The following is a 25,562-nucleotide window of genomic DNA, read 5'->3' on the forward strand; positions in this document are numbered from 1 at the left end:
GTGTGCTAACTCCTGTTTTCTTGTAGCAGCCTTGGCAGCTTCACCATCTCTATCCTCAGGAGGTGCTTGCTCACTACAACTCATGTGCAACCTTCTAACTGAGCAGGTCACCACTGATGCAGCATGAGGCTGGCCAGGGCTGTATGCTATATATTCCAGTGAGCCTTCATACTGCCTCTCTCTCCTCAGGGTGGGTGAATTGACATCAGATACTTAAATCCATCCTCTGCTTGTGCCCCTGTGGCCTCTCCAGTACCTTCACCTTTAATCAAAAAGGGTAATCTGGGGCACAGCAAAAGCTTTATCCCTGTGTGCCACAGGGTTGTTGTAATTAAGAACATTTTAGTAATAACTGGAACATCTTTACAATGAATAATCAGCAATAAAAGGAGAGTAGTTTTGTTGGAACTGAAGTCACCCTGAGTCTTATTGAGTACCTTAACATGGTAGACCCTGTTTTCACAAAATCTCATCAAGATGACATTGACATGTAGACTGTATATATACAGCATATATTATGGAGAGAGCTAGGTTATAACAATAAAAAAGACAACTGGGTGCACAAATACTGAGATAAAAACAGTGCCCAATCCTGTTGTGCACGCTGTGCAAGGACTGGAAAAAATGACAGTGTAGAATCTTCAGGACATGGAAACATTTCTACAATCGGGTTAGGCCAGGCCCAGGCGGAGGATGGCCCCCTGCTGTAGAAGGTAGTAATGGGCCACAAAAATCACAAAACTGACAAGCCAAAAAAGAACCATAAAGATGACAGAGTGGACTATTAGGGATAAGGAAGAGATTATGTGTTGTTACTATTATGCAAGAAGGTCAGTATTTACAGACAGGTGATATTTAAAAAGAAACGTCCAAGGTGCCCAGGGAGGCAGGAAACATGCACTTTTAAAAACACAATTTATTGCACGAAACCACAGCACATATAATGTTTCTGAAATCTCAACCTATACGTTTTCGTTTGGTTTACTTCATCAGATGTGGCCTGATTCTTTAGTAACATTTCTTCCATGTGGATTTTCTTCCCTAAGCATTTTTTGCCACTAGTTGTCAGCCTTAAAGTTGTTTGAACTGATGTAGAATGGTCTGCAATGAGAAAAAGCACCATTAAGGAACTGGAAACAGTGAACAACTGCCAAGATGTTCTGAGAGGCTCTACCAAAAGGAAAAAAGTAAAAGGCAAGATTCTAGTGCTTTTTCTGCTAAAGAACATAACAATTGGAATATAGACAATAATCTTAACTTTCAGCATTTGGAAGCCAGGCCTAAGGATTCTCATTCCAGACTGTTCTACAGCAGCTCAAACAACTTTAAGGCTGACAACCTGTGGCCAAAAAAAAAAAATGTTTAGGGAATAAAATCCGCAAGGAAGAAATGTTATTAAAGGATCAGTCCACATCTGATGAAGTAAACCAAACAAAAATGTATAGGGTTAGATTTCCGAAACTTTATATGTGCTGTGGTTTTGTGCAATAAGTCCTGTTTTTAAAAGTGCGTGTTTCCTGCTTCCCTGGGCACCTTGGACTTTTGTTTCGAGTAACTGCTGGTGCTTTTAAAGTAATTTTTTGAGGATATTTAAAAAGATTAAGAGATAAATTAGAGGAAAGAAAAATGCTTTCACAAGAAGAACTATCAAAAGCTTCAAACACAAATTTTTGTTCATTAATACAACAGATCCATGAAAAACATTACTTAGACTAAGAAATGTTGGGCTGCCTAGAAAAAGAAGCAACAGAGGAAGCGTGAAAATCTAAAGAACAAAATCCAGAGATTTTTGAAAGTATAAAAAAGAAATATGGATATGGGAAAGAAAAAGAGACCTGAGATGGTGCAATATTAATGCAAAGGAGAAAGCCAAACTTGTTTGTTTGTGTCTTTCGGCTTTTCTTGGTTAGGGGTCACCACAGCAGAACTCTGGTCTGCTAATGATTGGCAGTTGATTTTTATGTACTGGCTTGCCAGGCCTGACACACAACCTTCAACAAAGGTACACCCATTCATGCATGTCTCCACACAGGAGACGCTCTAGCTGAGAATTGAACCTGACAGTGTCTTACTATGAGGTGACAACGCTACCACAGCACCACCACAGAAAGCCAAACTAATCCCTACAAAAAAGCAGCTCCAGAGATATTTGAAGAGAAATACAGGCAAAGATACCCTGTTGTATCTTTCGGCTTTTCCCGGTTAGGGGTCGCCACAGCAGAACTGATATGGAAAATTTCACAATACAAAAAAAGAACACAAAGGGGGAATATAGAACAGAAAAATTAGTAAGACATAAGTTAAACAAATAGAAAATGAAGTTATGGAATACCTGCAAAGTTAAGGATTTAGTATAAAAAATCTAACACAGGTTACGTCACAGCATGATGGAACAATGAGCCCCCAAATTAAGGAAAACAAGTGGAGGAGGAGACATCTGAAGAAGAAATATGGACATGGAAAAAATGATATGGTACAATATTTCTGCAAAGGAGAAAGCATAACTAATCAATATACAACAGTAACACCAAAGATATTTGAAGATATACAGGCAAGGATACTCAGATATGGAAACTTGTACAATGCAAAAAATAAGAAAACAAAGGGAGAAAGAGGAAAAGAAGATTAGTAATGGAGAATTTAAAGAAACTAGAATAAGTTCCCAAAGCACAGCTAAGCACCCCCACAAAAAAAAAAAAATCAATTTATTTCACACAAATGCAAACTAGCCAGACTTTAAAGTAGTATGCAAAGGATTAAGTTACTGCCAACCCCCCCCCCCCCCAAGAAAATAGCACAAATATTCAGATATATTCACAAAAATGCACCTTAAGGACACGTTACATTCATCCACAGCACAGCTATTCACCCCCCCCCCCAAAAAGGATAAAAATATTCCCATTTATTAACACAAATATTCACTCACCAATCTGAATGGCATACTTTAAGCAGAGCAAATGAAGGGCAAGTTAATTTAACCCACAGCCCAGCTAGTTATCTCCCACCCCACCAAAACAAAAAGGGGCAGAAGAGTAGAATGAAAAATATAAATATCCAGTTTTAAAATATTTAAACAAATGCACACATATGCAAGCCAAACTTTAAAATATGCAGACAAATGCACACACACACACACACACACACACACACACACACACACACACACACACACACACACACACCAAACACACACACACACACACACACACACACACACACACACACACACACACACACACACACACACACACACACACGCACACACACACACACACACACACACACACACACACACACACACACACACACACACACACACACACACACACACACACACACACCAGCCCCTCAGGCATTCCAGCGTCCCATTACTTAGCCATTTCTCCCCATGTTATCATAAACACTGTTCAAACCTCTCAGTGTGCATACATTTTTCTTTATTTCTACAATGATTACAGATAACTGGATTTAATTAAAACTTTTATTTTTTTCAGATTTTTTGTATCACAATCACTGTTAGAAATTTGCTTAACAAAACAATACTGTGTCGCAATGTAAACAGACTTAGCTTTAACAGTAAACTTCTCTGGCCTTGAAACTCACCCATATTCAAAGAAAATGCATTTGGCCAGTGGCAGATAAAGTTTACCTTAGGGCTGTTTTCAAACCATAGGCCCCTTGCACACATTTTTAGGACCAGGCATGCATGCATATGTTCTTTGATTCACCTTCCTGATTGTTTGTGTCTGTCGGCTTTTCCCGGTTAGGGGTCGCCACAGCGGAACTCCGGTCCGCTAATGATTGGCAGTAGATTTTTACGTGCTGGCTTGCCGGGCCTAATGCACAGCCTTCAACAAAGGAACACCCATTCATGCATGTTGACACACAGAAGACGCTCTAACTGAGAATTGAATGGGCAACATCTAACTGTGAGGCGACAACGCTACCGCAGCACCACCACCGCAGTTTTTCATTCACCTTCCTGATTGTATTAAATTATATTCCTTGCATAATACAGCACCACTTGTTAGAGTGTGTTTTAAATTTGTAGTTTTGAACATTTTTTCCAGGAAACAATGAAACAAAACACGTGACCCAATGATGACAAAACTGGCTATTTCATAACATATCATCTGTGAAAGGCCACTCAAACCTCTGTCATTACAATCCAACAATACCAGTCAATATGCACAATCTCTGTAGAACTAAAAGTCATCTGAATAATTCCACATTAGACAGATTTGTAGCCAATGAGTGGTTGCTGCTAGTCAATAACTTTATACTTCAGTGTTTCATCTACAAATTCAGTGCCTGCTGCTCTTGAAGAATACATTGCCTATGTTACAGTACAATAAAAAGGTAAGCTGGTAATATTGTAATAAGGAATGGATGGCAAACTGACAACAGGTTCATAGTTACTAGGCATCTCATTCAAAGGAGGACAGACTCAGGACTTTAGCACATCCCCCCTTCCCCTTAAAGTACAACACAGTATCAGCAATCCACCTACATGCTGTGGGACTAGAACCTACAGCCATCTGTATCAAAAGCAAATATGCTACCTGTTATGCTAGGACCATTTGCTAAGCCATAGCATGAGTAGCAGTAAACCTCTTTTCCCATGAAGATCACAATTCTTTGAAAATACACTGAAGCTTATAATTCCTTGCAAATGCATTGAAACTCAGTTCCCTGAAATTGCACCAAAACTCATTTGTTACTAGTTTATTAGTTGGTGTAAAGGATTCAGGTTCTTGTTTCCTTTAAACAAAGTACAGCATTTGAGCCTGAGGAAATTTACTAATCTGTATACCTCTCAACTGTTCAGAATGTCCATATTTTGCCTCACATTTTGGTCTGTTCCTCACAAAATGTGTGGTGTTCTGATAAATCACTGAGGATTGAAGTTTCTAAATAATGACAGAAATTTGAGCTTTAGACACCATGTTGTTTAGAAAATGCATGCTAACACAAATACTCTTTTTAGCAACTTACTAAGTTTGTAAGAGTAATATTTAAAATTTTTCTCCATGTTTGGGCTTTTGTCTGCACATTATTTTAGGATTTGTCCAGATTTGAGTGGTATTCTAGCTAACTAACCAACTCACGCACTCACACACACACACACACACACACACACACACACACACACACACACACACACACACACACACACACACACACTTGATTTTAAATTCCATACAGAATAGTGGAATGCCAGAAAAGAGTATGCAACAGGGGCGTGTGTCAAAGCATGCAGGGATGCACAGTGTTCTTAATATAAAACATCATTAAGCATCCAGCTAAGTCAACAATCATCAAAGCTCTCTTGCCATTCATAATACTGGGTCACCTGTCTTGCCTCATTTCCTACCAATGTCCCTGCCCTTGCTATCTGCACCCTTTTACACTCCAATTGACTACTCGCCTTTTCCAATGTCCCTCTCTGTCATTTGGCTTCTTCAGCCTCTTCCCAGTATCTCCCATTTTCATCCTACAAGTCTTCCTCCCCCAAAAGTCACAGGCAGTTTAGCAATAAATCAACAATTTACAATCAAGGTAATGAAAAAAATAACACATGAAAAATCACCTTTCTGTCATAACCTATCTTTTTAAACATTAAGAAAAATGCAGTGAAATAAATAACTGAAATCCATCTGAAGTAAAACTGCACTGTTACTGTGAACACCCCATTCAGATTCAGACAAATATAACTTCAGCAAAAAGTCTATCTTCAGGAAAAAATCAATGAAAAACTACTGAGTGTCTTGACTGCTTCATAGGTTCATAGGTAGGTATTAGGCTATTGGCCCTAGGGCCTATATAAGCCTAGCCAAAAATGTACCCCGGCTTTCACCACTGAAGAAAATTATTTTCCTGTGCCCCTGTCGAGTAGAGCCACAGAAGTGATCCCTGGGGTGAATTTCCTATTTCCCAACCAATCATCAAGATTTTTCTTGAAGAGTGCTAATGAGGAGCTCTGGTTGACATAGATAGGTAGTCTGTTCTCGAGTATGAGAAGTCTCTGGGACAGGAATCTATCCCTCCATTGTGGTGACAAGGTTTAGGTCCCTAGAACGTGTAGCTCGGAGGGATTGGGATTTCTTTAAGTGGAGCATGTCCAACAGCTCTGGGTTTGGCATAGCTTTGTATGTTAGGCAGAGATCGCCTCTGAGTAGGCGATATGCAACAGAGTAAAGCTGGAGTTTTTTGAGACGGGCTGCGTAGGGCATCTGTTTGAGGCCAGTAATCCTCTTTGTGAGATATTTATGTGGCCTTTCCAGTTGTTGTAGATGTCTTGTGAGGTACATACCAAAAGGGGCATTGTACTCTATAATGAGTCTAATGAGTGATGAGTAGAGGGGAACAATGACCTCTTTTTTTCTGGATGAGAAACCTCTTTTGATGAGGTGAGCCATGCACAAGGATTTCCTGACCACTGTGGCGATGTGATTATCAAAGGAGAGACTACTATCCGCCTGTGTCCCAAGGTCTCTTATCACATTTTCGGTGTTAAGTAGACTACCAGCTATGTGGTAGTTCATGGGTACAGAGTTTTTACCAAAGGGGATGACAATACACTTTTTGGCATTGAGCTTCAGGCCATGGCTTTGACACCAGGCATCTGTCCAGTGAGGCCCTTTTGTAGTATGTCCACATCGTTAAGAGTTTCTACTATGGCTCCTAGTTTGCAGTCATCTGCAAACTTTGCTAGCCAAAGACCTTCTGTGTTAGCCTGTACTGCAGAGAAGTAGATACCAAACAGGAGAGGACCCAGGACTGAACCCAGTGGTACTCCACTTGTCACTGGTCTGAAGTCAGATTTGGAGTCTGCTACTTTCACAGTGTGTGTTCTGTCCATGAGCCAGTTGGCAACCCATCTTGTGACATAGGGATTTATACCTAGTTTAGTGAGCTTATCTATAATTCCAGAGTGGGGGATGGTGTTGAAAGCCTTGGTGAGATCTAGATAAGCTGTGTGAACCATCTTACCCTCATCTATGGCTTTGGTGACTGCTTCAAAGAAGTCAATCAGGTTTAAGAGACATGATTTGCCTTTTACAAATCCGAACTGGGTAGGGTCCAGAGTTTGGAGATTACCAATGTCTTTGTTTATGAGTTCCATGATGATACATAGACCAGGCTCGTCAGGCTAATGGGGCAGTAGTTCCCGGGGTCCGTCGTGGCTCCCCCTTTGGGAGTGGGATAACCATCATGGTGCACCATTCAGTGGGTGCAAAGCCTGAGGTGAGGCTATGATTGAACATGGTACCAGTTCAGTACCAGTAGGGTGCCAGTTCATTCTGTAGTTCATGTAGAATGCAGACTGGGATATTGTCAGGTCCCATGGATGTTGTGTTCTTGGCTTTGGAGAGTGCGTTTTTTACCTGTGCAGCTGTGATTACAGGAACTTTGCATTCTTCTGGTATAGAGATAGGCCCTCTAGGGGGTGAGAGGGGGGTAAAGTTAGCACTGAACCTATCTGCCAAGATATTGGCAATATCAGTTGGTTCTGTATATTTAATGCCATTTGTGCTGTAACTCAGAGCAGATCTGAGTGTTGCCATTGAGATTCTTGACATAGCTATAGAATGCTTTGTGGTTGTTTTTAGAGTCAGTGGCAATATTGTTTTCGTAACTAGCATTGGAGGATTTTATGAGAGATCTCAGCTTCTTACTGAGGCTGACCAGAGAGTTCCTCCAGTCATGAGATTTTACTCTTTTTTGCAACAGTTTCTTTCTTCTGTTGTAGAGTTTGTTTATGGCAGAGGACCACCAGATTGGCTTCCTTTTTTTGGAGGATAGCATCTTGGTTCTATTAGGGATAGCATGATCCATGCACTCGTGTAAGTGCTTAAAAAGTGCATTTGTGTAGGATTCAGCAGTCATACCTCTATTGTCCGTCTGCATGGGTGTCATGAAGTTTGCCACTTCTGTCTTAAGAAGTGTGAAGTTGGCTTTGGAGAAGTTTTTTACAGTGGTTTCCCTATTTGGGGGTGGGATGTGAATGTCTAGGGTGATTAGCTTATGGTCGGATCTGATCAATGAGGAATTGACCTCTGGTGTGGAACACCGGTTGCCCATGTTGGTAATGATCAGGTCTAGAATATTGCTGCCTCTGGTGGGGGTGTGAATAAGTTGATCCAAGGCGTTGTAATTTATGAATTCTAGAAAATGTTGAGCAAAAGAATTGGTACATTAGTAGTTTTCCAAGTTAATGGTGGGGTAGTTGAAATCGCCCATTATTAGGGTGTTGGGTTGTACCCTAGTACTTTCCAGTGTATCAAGAAATGAGGAGTGGGAATCCTGGGGCATGGTGGGGGTTCTGTAGCAAGCTACAGTTTGGATTGTGGTCTTGCCCAGAGTTAGTTGCACTTGGAAAATCTCGGATGCATTATGCTGTGCAACTAGCCGGGAGGTGTGGATATCCTTAATGAATATGTACACGCCTCCACCTTTAGTGCTTTGTTCTGGGTTAGGTGGCCGAAAGGTGTTGTATGAATTATAGCCTGTTAATGCAGGGGTGCTCTCTGGAGCTTTGAACCAGGTCTCTGTCACTGCATAGATGTCGATGTTCTCCATTTTAAGGAGTGCCTCGAGTAAGTGCATTTTGAGGTTTAGCCTTCTAGCATTGAGTAGCATTAGCCTCAGATTTTGCTTGCTTGTACCTGTTACAGCGGTGAATTTGTCATTTGAGCCTTGTCTAAAAAAGGCACTATAGGGGTGGCAAGAGCCTTAGCCAGTATCCTGAATCCCAAGGGTGACAGGTGCAGACCATCTCTGGCAAAGCATCATGGTCTGTCAATCATGTCGTCCCAGGCAGACAAATGCTGGATCCCCTTAGAATGACACCAGAAGCTTAGCCAATTGTTGAAGTCAATCATTTTGTCCTTGTACTGTGGTATAATTCTGGGTGATAGCAGGATGCTACTCAGGGCTAGGGTCATACCTGCCTGGGCTACAAGATCGGAGAGCTCCTCCATGTCTCTTTACATGTAGTCCAGGGAGGTACGTCTCAGGTCATTCACACCAACATGGACAATGACAGTGTCATATTTGTACTTGTTGTGGAGTGACCTGAGTGCATGCGTTATGTGGCAGATCCTGGCACCTGACAGGCAGCTGACAGTAACTTTCTCCTTGTTTAGTCTGGTGAGTGGAACATCAGAGTGCCTGACTATAGAGTCACCTATGACTAGAGTGTTGGGTACGTTGTTATGCCTTATGGGCTGTGGTTGAGTGGCACACTGAGTTTGTGGACTATATGTCATTTGGGTTGTGTTGGGGGGTGGAGTTTGCTTGTGTTTCTGCTTTGGAGGTCCCTGATGCTTGGGCAGGTTTTTATTGAGAGCCTCCACAAATGTAGGTGTGTGTTTTGTGTTTCTATGTGTGTGTGTTTTGGTGGTGTAGGATTTGAGAGACTATGTAATGAGTGTTGTGTGGTGCAAGTGTTTACCTTCTCCTCTTGACTGTCTAGTCCAGTCTTGGATGAAGAGAGCTTTCCTTCCAGTTTGGCTATATAAGTGCATCTCTCACAGGTTGTGGTGTTGGGGGGGGGGTAGGAGGAGAGGGTTGTCTGTGTACATGAGGCAATTACTGCATTGCCCAAAGATGCCCAGATTCATCAGGTAGACAGGAGAAATCACCGGGAGCTGACCCTTAGACATGCCTGGATAGGTGCTTATTTGTTAAGTACTAAAAACTGCTTTCCTCTAGACAAGTGAGAAAAGTTGAGTGCTGTAGTAATTTGCAGCTTATTTAGTGCTTACAATGAGTTCTGAATAAGTGCTGAGCTCAAAGAAATAGAATTGAGTGCTGAAACTAGAACACTGGCTAGTTCTAGGAAACAAAATTAAGCTAGAAGGCTTCCCTCCAACACAGAAGGGCTTGGGGGCTCAGAAGCCTACAAACAGTCTAGACCGCTTACAGGAAAGGTAGGAAACGAGCTTAAAAAATGTTTTTTTCTTTCCCAGATGTTCTCTTTGTACATAGTAGGAATGCCTGAAATCAGAATATCATCTCACTGCACTCAGTTGAGTGAGCAAATGAGATGGGCCCAGAAGGAGTATCCAAACACAAATTTACAAGAGGGACGGGCAGTTTTAAAGCCACCAAGATTAACACCAAAACAAAAAAGGGAGGGTGGGTGGGGAACTAACTGAAAAAACAGAGTCAAAACTTCCAGTTGAACTAATGTTCAGTGCAGCACAAATAAATCAATTAAAATGCTGTATTATTTGAAAAAAGTGCAGATAAAAGGTACTTAAATTGTCTTATATGTCCAGTTGAATACAGCTAGATCTTAGCCGACCAAAGCTGAGGTTTTAAGCAGAAAATATTCCAAAATGTACCACTTAAATAGGCAGTGACAGGATATCAATGAATGAGACTACCCCCACCTGCAATTACTAACAGGCAATAAAAATCTATCAAGAACTAACTTAGAAAACAGAGTCAAAACTTCCAGTTCAGTTAATATTCAATGCAACACAAATATATCAATTAAAATGCTGCGTTATTTGAAAAAGTGCAGATAAAAGGTACTTAAATTCTCTTATATGTCCAGCTGAATACAGCTAGATCTTAGCCAGCCAAAGCTGAGGTTTTAAGCAGAGAATATTCCAAAATGTGACACTTAAATAGGCAGTAACAGGATATCAATGAATGAAACTACCCCCGCCTTCAGTTACTAAAAGGCAATACAAATCTAGCAAGTACTAACTGAAAAAACAGAGTCAAAACTTCCAGTTCAGGTAATATTCAATGCAACACAAATAAATCAATTAAAATGCTGTATTATTTGAAAAAAGTGCAGATAAAAGGTACTTAAATTCTCTTATATGTCCAGTTGAATACAACTAGATCTTAGCCAGCCAAAGCTGAGGTTTTAAGCAGAAAATATTCCAAAATGTACCACTTAAATAGGCAGTGACAGGATATCAATGAATGAGACTACCCCCACCTGCAATTACTAACAGGCAATAAAAATCTAGCAAGCACTAACTGAAAAACAGAGTCAAAACTTCCAGTTCAGTTAATATTCAATGCAACACAAATATATCAATTAAAATGCTGTATTATTTAAAAAAGTGCAGATAAAAGGTACTTAAATGCTCTTATACGTCCAGTTGAATACAGCTAGAATTTGACCAGCAAAAGCTGCGGTTTTAAGCAGAAAATATTCCAAAATGTACCACTTAAATAGGCAGTGACAGGATATCAATGAACAAGACTACCCCCACCTGCAATTACTAACAGGCAATACAAATCTAGCAAGCACTAACTGAAAAAACAGAGTCAAAACTTCTAGTTCAGTTAATATTCAATGCAACACAAATAAATCAATTTAAATGCTGTATTATTTGAAAAAAAAAGTGCAGATAAAAGTTACATTTTTTTATATGTCCATTTGAATACAACTAGATCTTAGCCAGCCAAAGCTGAAATTTTAAGCAGAAAATATTCCAAAATGTACCACTTAAATAGGCAGTGACAGGATAGCAATGAATGAGACTAACCCCACCTGCAATTACTAACAGGCAATAAAAATCTAGTCAAAACTTCCAGTTCATGCTTAATTTGAAGGAAAAAGGCACAGCATTCTCTTCCATACTTCACAGATAATTAAAAGCATGTGATTTACACCCAAGCTACTCTAAGTACAAATACAAAAAAATAATGTTTGCTTTTCTGTCTTCACCTGTCTCTAGACAATGAACACGTTGCATGCAGGGTAGAGGTAGACACTGTATTGGCCACTGTATTGCCAGCATAAACATATTTTAAACATCTGATAGTATGTAAGGCAAGGCCTACTTTAATAAATGCATGACATACTACACATTTACTCACCAAGATTCACACTAGTAGAATACTTGCACAACATCTGAGTGCAAATGGCAGATGCATAACATGATTGCCCTGTGATTCATGTCGCTCATCTTGTGTATTCAACAAGACTGTGATGCTGGGTGTTCATTTAAATAGTTTGATTACATATGAACACATCAGGATGGTTGACTGAAACATTAAACTTAAATGAACTAACTAACTGACTGACTACTATACACATGCATGCTTTCACTCTGGCTGCTCACTCAAAGCGGCACACTTGCTTGCACATGCTCAGTATGTATATGCACATTCTCACTGACTGGAATGGCTGTTAAAGGTACAACATACACACTACATCCTCGCTCGTTGATTATTCTGTCCTGCAATGAAAATGACAATTGAATAAGCATATAAATTATACAGATAATGCAAAGAAAGTTACAAGCAAAATGTTGCAACACTAGCTTGGACACTGGTAGTAAATGTTCCCGATTCCACCTGAATTCCATGCCTTGTGACTCAATAATGTACGATCTTTGTCTTGGTCCTTCACACAAATGTTTCACAAATCCTATTCAGTCAAATCATTTCACTGTCTGCATCCTCACTATCTTTCCTTCTTTTAATGGATTTCGAGGCTTGCTGTTTTATCATCGTAGGACGTTTAGGACAAATGCTTTTTAAGAGTTGAGCTTTCACTGCTTTGTTGTTTTTAGCACTTGGAGCCAACAAATTCTTACTATTTGGCAGAATGGTTCTGGTTTGTCTCGACATTAACCTCTGAGTAGTTGAATGAAGAAGATTGTCACGAGGTATGTTTCTGAGATTAAGCAGATTTAGAAAAATATCAGCATTGTCAAGTTTAGACTTTTCCAATAGCTGTTTTGCAATTTAAACTGCACATTCAACCAGGCCATTTGATTGAGGGTATTCAGGACTACTTGTCACATAAACAAAGTCCCACTTTTCAGCAAATCTTTTAAACTGCTAACTTGAAAACTGAGCACCATTATGACAAAATGACTTTGAGGAGACTACCATGGACAGAAAAATGTCTCTTTAACTTCATAATGACAGTATTAGACATCAGATTAGGAAGTAGGTCAATCTCGAACCAATATGAATAAGAATCTACTAACACCAAGTATTGGCGACCATTCCATTTAAAAATATTTGTAGCTACTGTCGACCAAGGTAGTTCAGGAATCTGGTTTGGATGAAGTAGTTGTTTTTGCTGATGCTGTTTAGTACTATTACAAACAGAACAAGCTGAAAGTTCTTTCTGAATATCTTTAGACATAGAAGCCAAAATACTCTTGCCCTTTTTTGGTAGAATCAGTTCCTGGGTGGCCACGGTGCAAGATTTTAATATACCTTGTTGCAAGGATTTTGCAACAATCACTTTTGCACCATTCATGATGATACCATTTTCCATCATAATCTTATCCCTGTAAGGAAAATACTGCTACACTTCTGGTGATAAACAAGATTGCTTTGATGGCCATCCATGACTGGTAAAGTGGCCGAGATTCTGAAGAACTGGATCTGAGCTGTGTGAGCTCTAAGCTCATCAAAATGTGTGAAAGAAATTTTTTTCACTTCCATGACTCCAAAATCAGGTTTCTCATTTGTATGCTGTTCATTGTTTTTTCTGGGCGATCTGAATAAACTATGATCAAGATAAAGAAGATTGCCTTTGGTGTAAACCAAGTAAAAATTGTACTTTTGCAATTTCAGCATTATGCGTTGCAATGTCACAGGAGCTGTGTACATAGGTTTTTTCAAAGTAGTAACCAAAGGTTGGTGATCTGTCTCAATTTGAATAGATCGGCCATAAATATAATCATAAAACTTCGAACATGCAAACACAATTGAATTGCCAAGAGCTCTTTCCCTATCTGAGCATACAGCATCTTAGTCTGGGTTAAAGTTCTAGATGCATAGGCTACTGGTCTGCCCTCTTGAAGAAAGACTGCACCAAAACTAAATTTTTGGCATCACAATAGAGTTAGAGGTTTGTGAACATTATAGTATCTTAAAGTGGATGGACTGGCAATTCTCTGTTTCAGGACATCAAATGCTCTTTATTGTTGTTCTGACCAGGACCAAGTTACATCTTTGCATGTCACGTCTCTTAGCAGTGCAGAAAGGTCACTCAAATCTGGAATAAATATGCCCAAATAGCTGCCATGCTAAGAAAACGTTGTAAGAAAGTCACATTTTCTGGAGTTGGCATCTCACGAATTGCAGTCTGCTGCAAGGATCTGGTCATAAACCTGAAATGGTAAACAAATGACCCAACTAAGTAACTTCTCAAAGCCTGAACATGCATTTCTGAGGAATCAACTTAAGAGTCACTTCATGAGCATGTTCCAGAATATTCCTGAGGTTTCTATCATGTTTGACGTCACCATTGCCTCCTACAAGAATATCATCTACCATTATAGCACATCGATAGCTAGAAAAAAATTGCTGCATTGCACGTTGAAAGACTTCACTGGCAGAATTTATCCCAAATGGCATTCTCAAAAATCTGTACCTTCCAAATGGTGTACTGAAAGTGGTTAGCAATGAAGATTTTTGGTCAAGCAAAATTTGTCAAAATGAACTTCTTCTATCTAGGACAGAAAAAAACAGTGGAATTTGGCATAAGATCAGCAACTTCTTTAACTGTATGCATTGGATGATGCAGTCATTTTAGCACTTTTTTCAAATTTCTTGGATCAATACATATTCTAATATCATCTGAGCTTTCTTACAAGCTACTGCCATGGAGGATACCAATTCAGTTGGTTCTTCTAGTGGACAAATTACTCCTAGATATACCATTCTGTCTAGCTCAGCTTTGACTCTGTTCTGCATGGCTACTGGAAATTTCTGTGCTGGTCTGATGACTGGGCTTACCTCACGATCTAACTTCATGGAGTACACAACTGGGAGATTGCCTAACTTGTCTTTTAGGACTTCAGCAGAGTCAGAAAAAATAGTTTGTGCAAAATTCTCATTGTTACACATGCTTACATGGTGAACTTCTACATTAAATGAAAGCAGTCTCATTTTCAAATTGTCTTTGAGGCCTAACACTTGTCTCTTGACTATGTAAAATTGCAAGTCATAGCTGTTCCTAGCGGAGTAACATGAAAGCACTACAGAGCCTTCAGTGTGTATTTCTTCACCACCATAAGCAACAAGCTTCGCACACTTTGGAAGATCAAGCTTCTCACTAGCTCTTACTCTGGCAAACATTTATTTATTTATTTATTTGACATTTGTTTACTGGGGTGGTCTGACTGGGTCTACAGAACCCATTTTCAGCAGAGACCCGGGGAGAAAAGCTCCATATACAATACAGTACAATACAAATACAGTATAATCCAATACAATAAAAATTACATTAGAAATATTATACAAAAAATAAGTTGAAAGAACAAACTGCTACAAGATGTTGAAATATATTACTATACATCTAGACAATTCCATACAGTTAAAACACTGCAGACAATAATAGTCACTCTCACCATACATGATGTAGACATTGTCCAAAAAAGTAGTACGTAGGTAGTGCATTGTGTGACATTGACTGTAATAGTACTATTAATAAATAAGTATAATAAAAAGTATAATCTTCTTTTTCTTTCAGCTTTTCCCGGTTAGGGGTCGCCACAGCAGATCACCTTGTCTGCTCATGATTGGCAGTGGAGTTTTACAGTGTCAAGTTGCCAGCCTGGCACCGAAACTTCCACAGAAGGCACACACATGCACACACTCACACCTAGGGCCAATTTAGAGTGTCCAATCCATGTACAGCATATCTTGGGGATGTGGGACGAAACCGGAGCACCCGGAGGAAACCCACGCAACCACAGGGAGAACATGCAGACTCCACATAGAAGGCACCCCAGCCGAGGATCGAACTGGAGAACCTGTTGCTGTGAGGTGGCAATGCTAACCGATGCACCACTGTGGCCGCCCATAATAAAAAGTATAATAATAATAAATAAGTAACTATTAATAGTATTTCTACTGACATAACATTGCACTTTTAACCAGTGTCAACTTTGAGTTCTACATGTCTCCCGTTAATCAGAACAGTACAAAATACTTCATTCTTTGCCTACAATGCTTCATCAAGCACTGACATACCATCAACATAAAAAGTAGGGTCGCAGTTTTCTAATTGATCAACTTGCCTCTTTGAATGCTCTCTTTAAATAAAAGAATGTGCCGATTTTGATTTACAGAGCCTTTTGAAATGATTCCATTGTTTATGTGTGTGGCACTGCTGACCAAAAGCTAAGTACTTTTCTCTTTTAGGCTCATGGCTACCTCCACAGTTATGACAGTTGACTATGAGGCTTCCCACAGGATTTGCTGAGTCACCCATCTGCTTCACTGAGCATGTTCTAGATTTTACTGGAGCTGCCCTGGAATTTGCTAGAAAGGCTCTGGTTTCACTGAAGCAACCACACCCTTAGGCCTGTATCTTTTAACCTCATGCTGCATGCTATCGACATGAACTGGCACCTCACCTGTGTGCCCTGTTTAATCACAGCCTCACCTCAGGCTTTGTCCCTACCAAATGGCACACTGCTACAGTCATCCCACTCCACCTCACCTGTGTGCCCTGATCAATTACAACCTCACCTCAGGCTTTGTCCCTACCAAATGGCACACTGCTACAGTCATCCCTCTCCACAAAGGAGGAGCGATTACAGACCCAGGGAACTATCACCCCATTACCCTGATGAGCCTGATTTGCAAAGCTATGGAATGCATCATCATGGACCTAATAAACAAGGATATAGGGAATCTCTAAACTCTGGATCCCACACAGTTTGGTTTTGTGAAGGGTAGATCATGCCTGCTCAACTTGGTCAACTTCTTTGAGTCAGTCACCAGAGCTGTGGATGAAGTCAAGGTGGTTCATAAAGCCTACCTTCATCTGGCCAAGGCTTTTGATACCATTTCCCACTCAGGAATCATAGAACAACTCACTAAGCTAGGCATCACCCCTATATCACTAGGTGGGTTGCAAACTGGCCCATAGATAGAACCCACAGTGTGAAAGTAGCTGACTCCAAGACAGACTGCCAACTAGTCACAAGTGGAGTCCCACAGGGCTCTGTCCTGGGTCCTCTCCTGTTTAGTATCTACTTCTCTAAAGTCCAGGCCAACACAAAGGGACTCTGGATGACAAAGTTCACAGAGGATTGCAAGTTGGGTGCTATTATTAACTCCCCAAGTGATGCTGACATCCTACAGAATGGCCTCACTGAGACCAACGACTGGTGTCAGAACCATGACCTTAAGCTCAATGCCAAAAACTGCGTCATCATCCCCTTTGGGAAAAACCCAGTTCCCATGAATTACCACATTGATGGTAGTCCACTAAACACAGAAGGCATTATAAGCGATCTGAGAACACAGGTTGACAGCAACTTCTCTTTTGATCACCACATTGCCAGTGTGGTCAGAAAGTCCTTCTATGTTGCACATCTCATTACTAAGGGTTTTGTATCCCAGAAGAAAGAGGTCATTGTCTCCCTCTACTCTTCCCACATTAGGCCAGTCATCAAGTACAATGCCCCATTTGCCATGTACCTCACTGGACACCTGCAACAACTGGATAGGCTGCAAAAGTATCTCACAAAGAGGATCCTAGGCTTTAAACACTTGCCCTATATGGACAGACTCAAACAAATCCAACTATTCTCTGTCTCATATCGCCTACTTAGAGGGTATCTCTGCTTGACTTACAAAGCCACGTCTGACTGAAAATATTGAAGTATACCACAGTCTCTCCTAAATGACTGTAGTTTGTGAAATAACTGTATTGTGCTACTGCACAAACATGCAAACACTTTGCACACCTCGAATATCTCAAATAGCTTTACTTAATCCGAAAAAGAAGCACATAGCAAAAAATATGGTTCTTTTCTCTTTTCTATACATTTTCTGTGATTTGGAAGCTATTTCAAGCACTTTTGTAAGCATTTCAAGTACTTTTGATCAGTATATTGTAGTTTTGAACATTTCATTTAATTAGAAATTCATTTTGAATGGTTTAAATACTTCATTTTTTATTTGTTGAGTAAAAAATCATTTAAATCAGTTTTAGCACATGGATTTGTCTTTCTGACCTATTTGTGAGTCATTTGAGCAGGCATGCTTCACTCCTGTATATTCCTCCAACTGTAACCGCACACCTCATGGTCTTTAAGAAGAAATTTTGCTTTGGACCCCTTTCTGGCACCACATTGTTTTAGACATCCTGTTTCTGACACCATGTCACTCGTCTTGTGTTTCAATAAAACAATGAGGCTGAGGGTCATTTAAGTAGTTTTATTATACACAAACACATCAGAATGTTTGACTGAAGCATTAAACTTAAATAAACTAACTGACTGACTACTACACACATGCATGCTTTAACTCTGGCTGCTCACTCAAAATGGCACTCTTATCTGCACATGCTCAGTACTTATATGCACATGCTCACTGACTGGAATGGCTCTTAAAGGTACAGCAAACACTCTGATCTACAAACCCAACACTGATGCAGCACAGTGAAAACTCAGCCATCACGGGATGGCAGACAGATGCAACTTGTATGTCCAGATAAGGCATGGCTCTGAGTGTTTGATGGGGTGTACAGAAAGCAACACAGAAACAAACACTCACAAATGCACATAAGTATGTACATGTGCACTCACACACACACACACACACACACACACACACACACACACACACACACACACACACACACACACACACACACACATGCAAGATGCAGTTGTATTTAAATTAAAATTAAATTAAATGGGTCTATATTACCTAATCTAAATGGCTAAACATTAAACGCTGTTTCATCAACCACTAAATATCAAACTACCATCTACGCTAAGGAAAAAAAATCGCTTGGCTGATGTCATGAATTTGCCCTTTTCCCCACTGTAGTGTGATCTCGGAGATGGTATATTTAGTTGGGGGGGGGTATGGGGGACAATGTTTGAAGTGGTGAGTCATTTCTGGTTGGTCAAGCAATTATGTTTCCTAGGAAAAAATATCAGTGAATTGGCCATTCATGTAAATGGTAGTTTGATATTAAGTGATCGATGAAATGGTGTTCAATGTTTAGCCATTTCGATTAGATGATATAGACCCAACAATGGAATGCAGAAAAGGAGTAAGCAACAGGTGCGTGTGTCGATGCATGCAGGGATGCACAGACAGAGCATGCTTAATAAAGAACACGCTTAAATGATCCGGCTAAATTAGCAATCATCAAAGCTCTCTTGCCATTCATAATACTGGGTCTCCTGTTCTGCCTAATTTCCTTCCAGTGTCACTACCTTTGCTATCTGCACCCTTTCTCACTCCAGTTGACTACTCACCTTTTCCATTGTTCATCCCTGTCATTTGGCTTCTTCAGCCTCTTCCCAGCATCTCCCATTTTCATCCTACAAGTCTTCTTTCCCAAACCTCACAGGCAGTTTAGCAATAAATCAACAATTTACAATCAAGGTAATGAAAAAAATAACACATGAAAAATCACCTTTCTGTCATAACCTATCTCTTTAAACATTAAGAAAAATGCAGTGAAATAAATAACTGAAATCCATATGAAGTAAAACTGCACTGTCACTGTGAACACCCCATTCAGATTCAGACAAATATAACTTCAGCAAAAAGTCTGTCTTCAGAAAAAAAATCAGCTTAAAACTACTGAGTGTCTTGACTGCTTAATTTGAAGAAAAAGGCACAGCATTTTCTTCCATACTTCACAGATAATTAAAAGCATGTGATTTACACCCATCTACCCTAAGTACTAATACAAAAAAATAATATTTGTTTTTCTGTCTTCACCTGTCTCTAGACAATGAGCATGTTGCATGCAGGACAGAGTCAGACGCGGCATTGGCCACTCTGCTGCCAGCATAAACATATTTTAAATGTCTGATAGTATGCAAGGGAAGGCCTACTTTAATAAATGTCACTCTGTGACATACACATTTACTCACTAAGCATTCACACTAGTAGAGTAACTGCACAATTTCTGAGTGCAAATGGCAGATGCATATCATGACTGCCCTGTGAACCTAACACTGATGCAGCACAGTGACAATTCAGCCATCATGAGATGGCGCACAGCTGCAACTTGTATGTCTAGGTAAGACATGGCTCTGAGTGTTTGAGAGGAGTGTGCAGAAAGCAACACAGAATGAAAACATGCAGACATGCACATGAGTGTGCACGCGCAAATGCATGTGCACACACATGCGCGAGCAAACACACACACACACACACACACACACACACACACACACACACACACACACACACACACACACACACACACACACACAGATGCACTTGCATTTAAAGTGAAGTTAAATTAAATCCCACGCGTAATGCCGAAAATGAGTATGCAACAGGTGTGTGTGTCAGTACATGCAGGGACACACAGACAGAGTGTTCTTAAAGAATAAAACCCTTAAAGCCTCTGGTTTAGTTTACACTTTTTGCATTTTAAATGTAAAAAGCTTTTAAAATGCATGGCTGCACTCCTTTACTGTTTGCACCTGGGGTGGACTGCACCCTCCGCCCCTCCATTAGTATGCTTCTGAACATGAATAAAACTCAGGAAGGAATACTTCAGAAGACTAAAACTAATATTGAAGATAGCCTTGATATCTAGGAATAAAGTTCAAGATATACCCCAATTTGCTTTTCCTGTTTTAACTTACAGTTTTGGTGTGACTTGACTGGCTGCAAAAAGTTATTGGGTCAGATGGACACAAAAACAAGAAGAATGCTTTACATTTATCAAATGATATATAAAAATCAATGTATACCATGATTATATATTCCATGCTCTGAAGGAGGTATGGGCCTCCTCAAAACTGATTGCATGTATAGATCTGCAGTCATGGGACTGCATACATATCTGCTGAGCGCATCAGATCCAAATATAGAGAAATTTTTACAACATGAGGTGAAAAAGTCTAAGATGACTTCTCTGCTTACTTTAGTAGAAGTATTCAGGTGGCAAATGGGAATGGAAATCAATCCAGAAATAGAAAAAAAAAATAAACAGCAACTGAATGTACCAAAAACAATAGAAAGAATATAAGGGGTGGGTCAGATGAGAAGGAAAGAAATGTGGAAAAGCCATAAATATAGTGGCAAATATAGATATCTCCTGTAGCAACCTCATGTTCATCAGGATTTGACACAGGAGTGGTTAAGGTGAGGTGAATAGAAATGAAAAGATGAAAGGTTAATAATGGCAACCCAGGATAGTGGACTATGTACACATTGGTTTACAAAGTCAACTGAACATGTAGAAGAAACAGACATATGTAGGTTCTACAAAAAAATAATTGGAAACAGTTGCATATGTTGTTGCTGAATGTGATGCACTCATGGCACAGGACCTGTACACTGAAAGGCACAATAATGTCAGAGGATTGTTGAACTGAGGATTGTGCAAATAGTACAATATAGAAGTAGCTGAGAAGCATTGGAAACATGAACCACAAATAATTATAGACATTGTGATGTATTCACTCTGGGCCAGTAATCGAGGAGCCTGAATCCTCACCACTGACACTGGAGAGGGATGTTCACTTGGAATACAAATGGATACACTCAGTATATCGAGATGCAGAACTCTCTGCATCAATCACAATTTCCCTTAAGAGCACATGGGGAACACATGCAGCCCGGGATATGGGTTTCTTTCTCTGTCTCTCCCCAGGACCCCAGTAAGGCTCCCCACTGGCACAGCTGCAGAGTTTAGTCTTCAAAGGTGTGTCCAAGCCAAGTCGTCCACCACTCTCTCTCTGTGAAACCAGTGCTTCATGTACCTGCCCCAAGTAGTTGACACAAACACTCTTTGAGATCTAATTTTTACACACACACACACACACACACACACACACACACACACACACACACACACACACACACACACACACACACACACACACACACACACACACACACACACACACACACACACACACACACACACACACACACATACACACACACACACACACACACACACACACACACACACACACCTAGGAAAGGCTAGCACAGGTTACCCGCTCTACCAACTTTGCCCAGACTATAAGGTAGATTCACTGCCACCAGTCAGTTACTACAAGCTACTTAAAAGGGTATTCGGTTATACTGAGTGAAATTAATATTAATACAAATGGCAATGTTCACCAAACAGCCAGTCTTTCAGGAGTGGCCACAGTTATCACCAAATAAATATACACAAATGCTCTCAAAGTGTAAATATTTTCTAAAAGGACCAGCCACAATGAAACGTTTAAATATATTTACTAATAAATAATAAAAGAACATGAAAATAAATATCTATTTACAGTAAACTCTAGAGTTTCAAACACAGGAAATATTAAAATAGCACAGATGAACAGATTCACAAAGTTACAGAAAAACAGTACTTAACTAATCTCAATACATTTTCCTGACTAATCTAGAGTTACTATTCCCTGGTTCACTTACTAAAGCAAGGCAAGATTTAGTAGGTGAGGGATCCTTGTATGTTAGGCTCCAAGAAACAGACTGCCCAATCTGACTGAGAGACTTCACAATATAATATCTAAATATTATTTCTGGGATAGCTTACAGGATGACATCGTATCATGTCATCTGAGTTCTGGTTCATACACTATCCCCTTTGGCTAGAAGCTGCCAGGATTTAGCACCTAGGTGACAATAATTCACACACATAGAGTTTTGGTAAGATTTGATTCAGCTCCTGGAAGTCATAAAACAATTTTAACAGTTGTACTCCTCCTACAGAGCTACTAAGCTAGGCTTCTCGCAGACATTTCATCTCTAGCTGCAGTCAGAACTGTGAGATGGCCTAGGCCCAGTAATTTCTCAAAGTCAAGTGGCTTGAGATTAACCTCTTATCTTCCACTATCTTCTGTTACAATATATACATTTGAACAGGTACAATAATGCATGTACATTTCTTTTCTTTGCAGCAGGGCACACTGTTGATACAGTTTAAACAGAAGCAGCTTTACAAATGCATTTTACAACTCAAGCATCTGTACAAATTAGTTTGATATACAACATATAATTGTTTACAAAATTCTAGCTAGCTGTGCTTGCATATGATACACACCCATTGCCCTAGTTCTCCTGGCATAGCTGGCAGTACCTCCTGTTGTAACTAACATGATAAAGTGTACATCAGATGGGATCACCTATTACCAAAAATTCAAAAAACAGATGCCAGAAAACTAGAAACAGTAGTGCTTGAAAAAGATGCAAAGGTAACATTGATCACTGAAATTGCTACACCTTGCAATTGCAGTGTCTCATGTACAGAGAGACACAGTCATAAAATATCAAGATTTCCAGGCAGAAACTAGAACAATGTAGATGAAAAATAGCCAGACAGTTCCAATAGTAGTAGAAGCAATGGGTTTAATAAAAGGAATCTAAAGTCTTATTTAGCTATGGTATTAGCACATGTTACTTGGTATGATTTGCAGAAAGAATCAATTCTGGGCACATTGTGGGTGCTGTGAAGAACACTTTTGACTAGCATCAAAGATTGAAACAATATTAATTTCATGAACTTTAATTATACCTTGACTTAGGAATGAGGTCCGTTTCACAATGCATACTATACTCGTCTCACTTTGCACAAATTTGATGCGAAGAATTCACCCATATGCCCACATTGCTTTGATCAGACAGCAGATTTGCTTCACATGTTCTGGAGTTGTAAGTGCATTTATAAATTGTGGAATTCATTAAAATTGCAGTTACAAAAAATGGGTTACCAAAATTCAACACTCTCTTGGGAGTTTATGATTCTTCATATTCCCCCGGAGAATCTAAATAAATCAAAAACGATTGTAATTATGAATATTTGCCTATTAATGAAATTATATATAGCCACAAATTGGTTGAACCCAGCCCAGACATCGTGGGAAAATTTCAGATTGTTGGCAATAAAACACATCTTAGCGCATAAACTTTTAATTAGTGATCACAAGAAAAATATCAACAACATAAAAATCTGGGAGCAAATTTTTAATATTATTTTGGCTTAAGAGGTTACTATCCACTTTTTCTCGGGAACCAGAATATAGTCTAAATCAACCTTAGATTAGATAGAAAATGTACAGAAAAGACAGATTGTTGGCTTGGACTTGTTAATGTTGGATTTTTTTTTTTTATTTTTATTATTTTCCTTTTGATTGTTAGTGCTGTACCTTTGATCAATACATGAGGTTGATATATATGTGAAATTAACCAATGGAAGCATTTTGTATATATTGTATATAATGTGTGAATTTGTAATATGGTTGTGAAAAATAATAAAAAATGATTATTGAAAAAAAAAAAAAAAAAAGAAACCAAAACGATTTGGAGAAATTAAGCCAAGAAAAAAAAATGATGAGCATGTAGTGGGGAACTCTGCCTTCAATACCTGATACCATCACAAAATGCCTTCCCTACCATTGCTCAGTTGGGAGCTGCATGAATCTGAAGCTCACTGTGTACATCCTTCAACTGCAAGAAGTCAGTCTTTATATTAAGAATCATGGCTAATAAGGGTTCTGGTCGTGCACCAGCAGTGTTTCAAAGATTTTGGGGTTGTGCATTTTTGGAGTTAGTATATATGTACTGTAAGTAAGGGAGTTTTGGGTGAAGCCTCCTACTTATGAGGTGCAGAGTGATTGCACTGCTGTAAAATGTGTTTTCTTATTATCTGTATATAGTTGAAGTTTTGACTAATTGGTTTAGTCTGACTGGACATTTGACTGGGTGCAGATCAACTAGATTTAGTAGAATCTAAAAGGACATGAAACCTACATTTGTATTTTTTTGCTAATGCTATAGGTATATCAGCAGCAGCCCTCATGATTTTAACTTTTCCCAGTGTAAACATATTCATAATAAGCATTTTAATTGTAAATGCAAACATGTTGCACACTTTGTATAATGCCTCTGTTTCAGTTCAATTTGATCATGTATATGCTATTAAAAGAGCCTTAATTATGCCATATATAGACACTCCATCAAATGCAATAGTTTTAAAAAGTTTTAAGAAGTTTATTTTTATATAACTGAACATGCTGAGTTGGTTGTTTGAAAGGGGGGGTTATGTAGAGACTTTATCAGATAGAAAGGAATGCTATTGTTAAGTTTTACTTTCTGCCTGCTGTTTTTCTGTTCTTAAAGAAACATTAAATTTTAAGAGTATTTTAAAGGTAGATGACTAAAATTACATTATTACATACATTATTTATGCACCAACTTAATATTTAATGATTTTACCTTTTTATCTATTTTTCTAATTTATATGTATACAGTATTTTTTTCTGCAAAAATATGCATGATGATTCTTCACATTCTTCATACTGTATATGTTTCTGGTCCCCGTTCGTTTCATTTACTAACACTTGAAGTATGTCATAGAGTAACAGTTTTGGCTCAGCTATCCCCAGGGACTGTTTTCATTTTTTCCTGTGATCAAATGATTTTGTAAAATGTTTTCTATGCATTCAAGAATGCTTATCTTACACTCTGATGAGTATAATATGGGTGACCAACTTTAGTGCAATTTGTTTTGATTGTATTTTTTCAAAACCTCATTGACTTGGTGTACAAGCCAGACATGCCTGGACATGGAGTTTTTCACTGTTTTTCACAGTTGT

The sequence above is a fragment of the Protopterus annectens genome, chromosome 8.part0, assembly GCF_019279795.1.
Source record: "Protopterus annectens isolate FY-2018-M chromosome 8.part0, PAN1.0, whole genome shotgun sequence".
NCBI classification, from domain to species: Eukaryota; Metazoa; Chordata; order Ceratodontiformes; family Protopteridae; genus Protopterus; species Protopterus annectens.